This window comes from Siniperca chuatsi, linkage group LG2 (genome assembly GCF_020085105.1).
Source record: "Siniperca chuatsi isolate FFG_IHB_CAS linkage group LG2, ASM2008510v1, whole genome shotgun sequence".
Taxonomy (NCBI): domain Eukaryota; kingdom Metazoa; phylum Chordata; class Actinopteri; order Centrarchiformes; family Sinipercidae; genus Siniperca; species Siniperca chuatsi.
The window spans coordinates 40362-52322 of NC_058043.1; positions in this window are offsets into that span (position 1 = coordinate 40362).

Consider the following 11961-nt stretch of genomic DNA (forward strand, 5'->3'; position numbering starts at 1 on the left):
ATGATGATATATGATGTATGATGATGATATGATGTATGATATATGATGTATGATGTATGATGATGATGTATGATATGATGTATGATATATGATATATGATATATGATGTATGATGTATGATATGATATGATGTATGATGTATGATATATGATATGATATGTGATATGATATGATGATGATGTCTGATATATGATGATATGATATGTATGATGTATGATGTATGATATATGATATATGATATGATATATGATATGATGTATGATATGATGATATGATGTATGATGTATGATATGTGATGTATGATATATGATGTATGATATATGATATATGATATGTGATGTATGATATGATGATATGATGATGATATGATATGATATATGATGTATGATATATGATATATGATGTATGATGATATGATATATGATATATGATGTATGATATATGATGTATGATGTATATGATGATATGATATATGATATATGATATATGATGATATGATATATGATATGTATGATATGTGATGTGATGTATGATATGATGTATGATATATGATGTATGATGATGATGTATGATATGTATGATATATGATATGTGATGTATGATGTATGATGATGTATGATGTATGTATGATATGTATATGATATATGATATATGATGTATGATATATGATATATGATATGATGATATGATATATGATGATGATGATGTATGATGTATGATGTATGATATGTGATGTATGATGTATGATATATGTGATGATATATGATATATGATGTATGATATGATATGATATGATATGATATGATGATATGATATGATATGTGATATATGATATATGTATATGATATGATATGTGATGTATGATATATGATATGATGTATGATATATGATGTATGATATGTGATATGATATATGATATATGATGTATGATATATGATATGATGTATGATATGATGTATGATATGATATGATGATGATATGATATGTGATGTATGATGATATGATGATGATATGATACGATGTATGATGTATGATGTATGATGTATGATATGATATGATGTATGATATGTATGTATGATGATGTATGATATATGATGATATGATATATGATGATGATATGATGTATGATATGTATGTATGATATGATGTATGATATGTGATGATATGTGATATATGTGATGTGATATATGATGATGTATGATGTATGATATGATGTATGATATATGATATATGATGTATGATGTATGATATGATGATATGATGTATGTATGATATGATATGATGATGATGTATGATGTATGATATATGATATATGATGTATGATATGATATATGATATATGATATATGATGTATGATGTATGATATGATGTGATGATATGATATGATATGTGATGTATGATGATGATGATATGATGTATGATATATGTGATATATGATATATGATGTATGATATGTGATGTATGATGTGATATGATATGTGATATATGATATATGATATGATGATATATATGATATGATATATGATATGATATGATATATGATATGATATATGATATATGATATATGATGTATGATGATGATATGATGTATGTGATATGATATGATATGATATGTGATGATGTATGTATATGATATGATATATGATGTATGATATATGATATGTGATGTATGATGTATGATATGTGATGTATGATATGATGTATGATATATGATATGATATGATATGTGATGTATGATATGATGTATGATATGATATGATGTATGATATGATGATATGATGATATGATATGATGATGATGTATGATATGATGTATGATGTGATGATATGATATGATGATATGATGTATGATATGATGTATGATGATGTATGATATATATGATATGTGATATGATGTATGATATATGATGATATGATGTATGTATGATGATGTATGATATATGATGATGATGTATGATATATGATGATGTATGATATGATGTATGATATATGATATGATATATGATGTATGATATATGATATGATATGATATGATATATGATATGATATGATGTATGATATGATGTATATGATGATGTATGATGATGTGTGATGTATGATATGTGATGTATGATATATGATATGTGATATATGATGTATGATATGATGTATGATATGTGATGTATGATATGATATGTGATATGATATATGATATATGATATGTATGTATGATGTATGATATGTGATGTATGATATGTGATGATATGATATATGATGTATGATGTATGATATATGATGATATGATGATATGATATATGATGTATGATATGTGATATGATATGTGATGATGATGATGTATGATATGATGATGATGTATGATATGTGATGTATGATGTATGATATATGATGTATGATGTGATGTATGATATGATGATATGTATGATGTATGATATATGATGTATGATATGATATGATATGATATATGATATATGATATGATATATGATGATGATATGATATGATATGTGATGTATGATATGATGATATGATATATGATATGTGATGTATGATATGATATGATGATATGATGTATGATATGATGATATGTGATGTATGATGTATGATATATGATATATGATGTATGATATATGATGTATGATGTATGATATATGATATATGATGTATGATGTATGATATATGATGTATGATATATGATGTGATGTATGATATGATGTATGATATATGATATATGATATATGATGTATGATATATGATATGATATGTGATGTATGATATATGATATATGATGTATGATATATGATGTATGATGTATGATATGTATGATGTATGATATATGTGATGTATGATATGATATATGATATATGATATATGATATGATATGTGATGTATGATGTATGATATGTGATGTATGATATATGATGTGATGTATGATATATGATGTATGATGATATGATATATGATGTATGATATGATGATGATATGATGATATATGATATGATGTATGATATATGATGTATGATATGATATATGATATGTGATGTATGATATATGATATATGATGTATGATATGATGATATGATATATGATGTATGATGTATGATATGTATGATGTATGATATATGATATATGATGTATGATATGATATGATATATGATGTATGATATGTGATGTATGATGTATGATATATGATATATGATGTATGATATATGATGTATGATATGTGATGTATGATGTATGATGTATGATATGATATATGATATATGATATGATATATGATATATGATATGTGATGTATGATATGATGATATATGATGTATGATATGTGATGTATGATATATGATGTATGATATATGATGATATATGATATATGATATATGATATATGATGTATGATATATGATATATGATATGATGTATGATGTATGATGTATGATGATGATATGATGTATGATGTATGATGATATGATATATGATATATGATGATATGATATGATATGATGATGATGATATGATGATATGATGTATGATATGATATGATGTATGATGTATGATATGATGTATGATGTATGATATGATATATGATATATATGATGTATGATGTATGATATATGATATGATATATGATATGATGATGATATGATATGATATATGATATATGATATATGATATATGATATATGAATATATGATGTATGATATATGATGTATGATATATGATGTGATATATGATATATGATATGATGATGTGATGTATGATGTATGATGTATGTATGTATGATGTATGATATATGATGTATGATATATGATATATGATGATATGATGATGATATGATATGATGTATGATATGATATGATGATGTATGATATATGATGTATGATATATGATATATGATGTATGTATGATATATGATGATATGATATGTGATGTATGATATGTGATGTATGATATATGATATGTGATGTATGATATATGATATATGATGTATGATATGTGATGTATGATATGTGATGTATGATGTATGATATATGATGTATGATATATGATATGTGATGTATGATATGTGATGTATGATGAATGATATGATGTATATATGATGTATGATATATGATATATGATATATGATGTATGATATATGATAATATGATATATATGATATGTGATATGATGTATGATATATGATATATGATATATGATATGATGATGATATGTGATGTATGATGTATGATATGATATGATGTATGATATATGATATATGATGTATGATATGTGATATGATGTATGATATGATGTATGATATATGATGATATGTATGATATATGATGTATGATGTATGATATATGATATATGATGTATGATATATGATGTATGATGTATGATGTGATGTATGATGTATGATATGATATATGATGTATGATGTATGATATGTGATGTATGATATGATGATATGATATGTGATGTATGATGTATGATATATGATATATGATATATGATGTGATGATGATATGATATGTGATATGATGTATGATATATGATATATGATATATGATGTATGATGTATATGTGATGTATGATGTATGATATATGATGTATGATGTATGATATGTGATGTATGATATATGATATATGATGTATGATATGTGATGTATGATATATGATGTATGATATATGATGTATGATATATGATGTATGATATGTGATATATGATGTATGATATGATGATATATGATGATATGTATATATGTATGATATATGATGATATGATATGTGATGTATATGATATATGTATGATATGATGTATGATATATGTATATGTATGATATGATGTATGATATGTGATATGATGATATATATGATATATGATATGATGTATGATATATGATATATGATGTATGATATGTATGATATGTGATGATATGATGTATGATATATGATATATGTATGATATGTGATGATATGATATATGATGTATGATGTATGATGATATGATGATGATATATGATGTATGATATATGATATATGATATATGATATATATGATATGATATGTGATGTATGATATATGATATGATATGATATGATATGTGATGTATGATGTATATGATATGATGATGATATGATGTATGATATGTGATATGATATATGATATATGATGTATGTATGATATGTGATGTGATGATATGATATGTGATGTATGATATATATGATATGATGATGTATGATATATGATGTATGATGTATGATATGATGATATGATGATATATGATGTATGATGTATGATATATGATATGATGTATGATGTATGATATATGATATATGATGTATGATATGTGATGTATGATATATGATATGATGTATGATATGATATATGATATATGATGTATGATATATGATATGTGATGTATGATATGTGATGATATGATGATGATATGATATATGATATGATGATATATGATGTATGATATGATGTATGATATGTGATGTATGATGTATGATATATGATGTATGATATGATATGATATGATATATGATGTATGATGTATGATGTATGATGTGATGTATGATATTATGATGATATGATATATGATATATGATGTATGATATGTGATGTATGATATGTGATGATATGATATATGATGTATGATATATGATATATGATATGATATGATGATATGATATGATATGATCTATGATATGTGATGTATGATCTATGATATGTGATGTATGATCTATGATATGTGATGTATGATATGTGATATGTGATGTATGATGTATGATATGTGATGTATGATGTGTGATGTATGATGTATGATGTATGATGTATGATATGTGATGTATGATGTGTGATGTATGATATGTGATGTATGATATGTGATGTATGATGATGTATGATATGTGATGTATGATATGTGATGTATGATATGTGATGTGTGATGTATGATGTATGATGTATGATGTATGATGTGATATATGATATATGATGTATGATGTATGATATATGATATGATGATGATATGATATATGATGTATGATGTATGATGTATGATGATGATGTATGATATATGATATATGATGATGATATGATGTATGATGTATGATATGATGTATATGTGATGTATGATATGTGATGATATGATATATGATATATGATATGATGTGATATGATATGTGATGATATGATGATGTATGATATGATGTATGATATGTGATATGATGTATGATATATGTATGATATGATATATGATGTATGATGTATGATATATGATATATGATATGTGATGTATGATATGATGTATGATGTATGATATGATATGATATGTGATGTATGATGATATGTGATGTATGATGTATGATATGTGATGATGTATGATATATGATATGATGATATGATATATGATATATGATGTATGATATATGATATGATGATGTATGATATATGATATGTGATGTATGATGTATGATATGATATGTGATGATATGATGTATGATGTATGATATGATATATGATGTATGATATATGATGTATGATATATGATATATGATGTATGATGTATGATATATGTGATGTATGATATATGATATATGATGTATGATATGTGATGTATGATGTATGATATATGATGATGATATGATATATGATGATATGATATGATGATGTATGATGTATGATATGTGATGTATGATGTGATGTATGATGTATGATGTATGATATATGATATGATGATATGATATATGATGTATGATGTATGATATGTGATGTATGATGTATGATATGTGATATATGATATATGATATGATATGTATGATATATGATATGTGATGTATGATATGATGATGTGATGATATGATATGTGATGTATGATATGATGATGTATGATATATGATATGATATGATGTATGATATGATATATGATGTATGATATGTGATATGATGATGTATGATGATGATGTGATATATGATGTATGTATGATATATGATATGATGATGTATGATATATGATATATGATGTATGATATGATGTATGATGTATGATATGATGATGTATGATGTATGATGATATGATGTATGATGTATGATGTATGATGTGATGTATGATATATGATATGTGATGTATGATATGATATGATGATGATATGTGATGTATGATATATGATATATGATATGATATGTGATGTATATGATGATGTGATGTATGATGATATATGATGTATGATGTATGATATGTGATGTATGATGTATGATATATGATATATGATATGTGATATATGATGATATGATATATGATGTATGATATATGATGTATGATATGATGATATGATATGTGATGATGTATGATGTATGATATGATATGTATGATATATGATATGTGATGTATGATATATGATATATGATGTATGATATATGATGATATGATGATGTATGATATGTGATATATGATGTATGATATGATATGTGATGTATGATATATGATGTATGATATATGATGTATGATATGTGATGATATGATATGATATATGATGTATGATGTATGATATGTGATGTATGATGTATGATATATGATATGTGATGATGTATGATATGATGATATGATGATATATGATATGATGTATGATATGTGATGTATGTGATATATGATGTATGATATGTGATATATGATGTATGATATGTGATGTATGATGTATGATGATATATGATGTATGATATATGATGTGTGATGTATGATGATGTGATGTATATGATGATATGATGATATGATATATGATATGATGTATGATATGTGATGTATGATGTATGATATGTATGATGATATATGATGTATGATATGTGATGTATGATGATATGTGATGTATGATATGTGATGTATGATATATGATGTGATGATGTATGATATATGATGTGATATGATATATGATATATGATGTATGATATATGATGTATGATGTATGATGTGTGATGTATGATATGTATGATGATATGTGATGTATGATGTGATGTATGATATATGATATGATGATATGATATATGATATGATGTATGATATATGATATGATATGATATGATGATATGTATGATGTGATATATGATATATGATGTATGATATGTGATGTATGATATGATGTATGATATATGATATGATGTATGATGTATGATGTATGATGTATGATGTATGATATGTGATATATGATATGATATATGATATATGATGTATGATGTGATGTATGATATATGATGTATGATATATGATGTATGATATATGATATATGATATATGATGATATATGATGTATGATGATGTATGATATGATGATGATGATATGATGTATGATATATGATATGATGTATGATGTATGATATGTGATGTATGATGTATGATATGATATGTGATGTATGATGTATGATATGTGATATATGATATGATGTATGATATGATGTATGATGTATGATGTGATGTATGATATATGATGTATGATGATATATGATATGATATGATATATGATGTATGATATATGATATATGATATGATATGATGTATGATGTATGATGATGATGTATGATATGATATATGATATGTGATGTATGATATATGATATGATATGATATATGATGTATGATGTGATGATATGTGATATGATGTATGATATGATGTATGATATGTGATGTATGATATATGATATGATGTATGATATGATGATATGATATGATATGATGATATGTGATATGATGTATGATATGATGATGATGTATGATATGATGTATGATGTATGATGTATGATGATGTATGATATGATATATGATGTATGTGATGATGATGTATGATGATATATGATGTATGATATGTGATGATATGTGATGTATGATATGTGATGATATGTGATATGATATATGATATATGATATATGTATGATGTATGATATGTGATGTATGATGTATGATATGTGATGTATGATATGTGATATATGATATATGATATGTGATATGATGTATGATGTATGATATGTGTGATGTATGATATATGATGTATGATATATGATGTATGATATGTGATGTATGATGTATGATATGATGATGTATGATATATGATATGATGTATGTGATATGATATATGTATGATGTATGATGTATGATGTGATGTATATGATGTATGATAGCGATATATGATGTATGATATGTGATGTATGATGTGATATGTGATGTATGATATGTGATGTATGATGTATGATATGTGATGTATGATATATGATATGTGATGTATGATATGTGATGTATGATGTATGATACGTGATATGTGATGTATGATATATGATATGTGATGTATGATATATGATATGTGATGTATGATATGTGATGTATGATGATATGATATATGATATATGATATGTGATGTATGATATGTGATGTATATGTGATATATGATATGATATATGATATGATGTATGATATATGATATGTGATGTATGATATATGATATATGATATATGATATATGATATATGATGTATGATATGTGATATGATGTGTGATGTGTGATGTATGATATGATGTATGATATATGATATGATGTATGATGATATGATATATGATATATGATGTATGATGTATGATGTATGATATGATGATGTATGATATGATATGTGATATGATATGATATATGATATGATGATGATATGATGATGATATGATATATGATGTATGATATATGATATGTGATGTATGATCTATGATATGTGATGTATGATCTATGATATGTGATGTATGATATGATGATATGATATGATGTATGATGTATGATATGTGATGTATGATCTATGATGCATGATATGTGATGTATGATATGTGATGTATGATGTATGATTAATGATATGTGATGTATGATATGTGATGTATGATGAATGATACGTGATGTGTGATGTATGATGTATGATATGTGATGTATGATATATGATATGTGATGTATGATGTATGATGTATGATATGTGATGTATGATGTATGATATATGATGTATGATGTATGATATGATATGATATGATATGATATGATATGTGATGTGTGATGTATGATATGATATGTGATGTATGATGTATGATATATGATGTATGATGTATGATATATGATGATGTATGATGTATGATATGTGATGTATGATGTATGATATGTGATGATGTATGATATATGATGTGATATGATATGTGTATGATGTATGATATATGATGTATGATATGATATGATGTATGATGTGATGATATGATATATGATATGATATATGATGTATGATGTATGATATGTGATGTATGATATATGATGTATGATGTATGATATGATGATATATGATATATGATGTATATGATATGTATGATATGTGATGTATGATGTATGATGTATGATGATGTATGATGTATGATGTATGATATGTGATGTATATATGATGTGATGTGATATATGATATGATATGATGTATGATATATGATATATGATATGATATGTGATGTATGATGATATGTGATGATATGATGTATGATATATGATGATATGATGTATGATATGTATGATATATGATATATGATGTATGATATATATATGATGTATGATGTATGATATGTGATATATGATGATATATGATATATGATGTGATGATATGATATATGATGTATGATATGTGATGTATGATATATGATGTATGATGTATGATATGTGATGTATGATATATGATGTATGATATGATATGTATGATGTATGATGTATGATATGATGTATGATATATGATATGTGATGTATGATATGATATGTATGATATATGATGTATGATATATGATGTATGATATATGATGTATGATATGTGATGTATGATGTATGATATGATGATGATATGATGATATGATGATATGATGTATGATGTGATGATATGTGATATATATGATATGATATGATGTGATGATATGATATATGATGTATGATGTATGATATGTGATATGATGATATGATATATGATGTATGATGTATGATGTATGATATGATATGTATGATATATGATATGTGATGTATGATGTATGATATGTGATGTATGATATGATGTGATATGATGTATGATGATGTGATGTATGATGTATGATATGATATATGATATGTGATGTATGATGTATGATATGTGATGTATGATATGATGTATGATATATGATGATATGATATGTGATGTATGATATATGATGATATGATGTATGATATATGATGTATGATGTATGATATATATGATGTATGATGATATGATGTGATGTATGATATGTGATGATATATGATATGTGATGTATGATATATGATGTATGATGATATGATGTATGATGTGATGTATATGTGATGTATATGATGTATGATATATGATATGTGATGTATGATATGTGATGTATGATGTATGATACGTGATGTGTGATGTATGATATATGATATGTGATGTATGATATATGATATGTGATGTATGATATGTGATGTATGATATATGATATGTGATGTATGATATGTGATGTATGATATGATATATGATATATGATGTATGATGTATGATATATGATGTATGATGTATGATGTGATGTATGATATGATATATGATGTATGATATGTGATGTATGATATATGATATATGATGTGTGATATATGATGTATGATATGTGATGTATGATATATGATGTATGATATGTGATGTATGATGTATGATATGTGATGTATGATATGTGATGTATGATGTATGATGTATGATGTATATGTGATGTATGATATGTGATGTATGATATATGATATGTGATGTATGATGTATGATGTATGATATGTGATGTATGATATATGATATGTGATGTATGATATGATGTATGATGTATGATGTATGATGTATGATGTATGATATGTGATCTATGATATGTGATGTATGATGTATGATATGTGATGTATGATGTATGATATGTGATGTATGATGTATATGTGA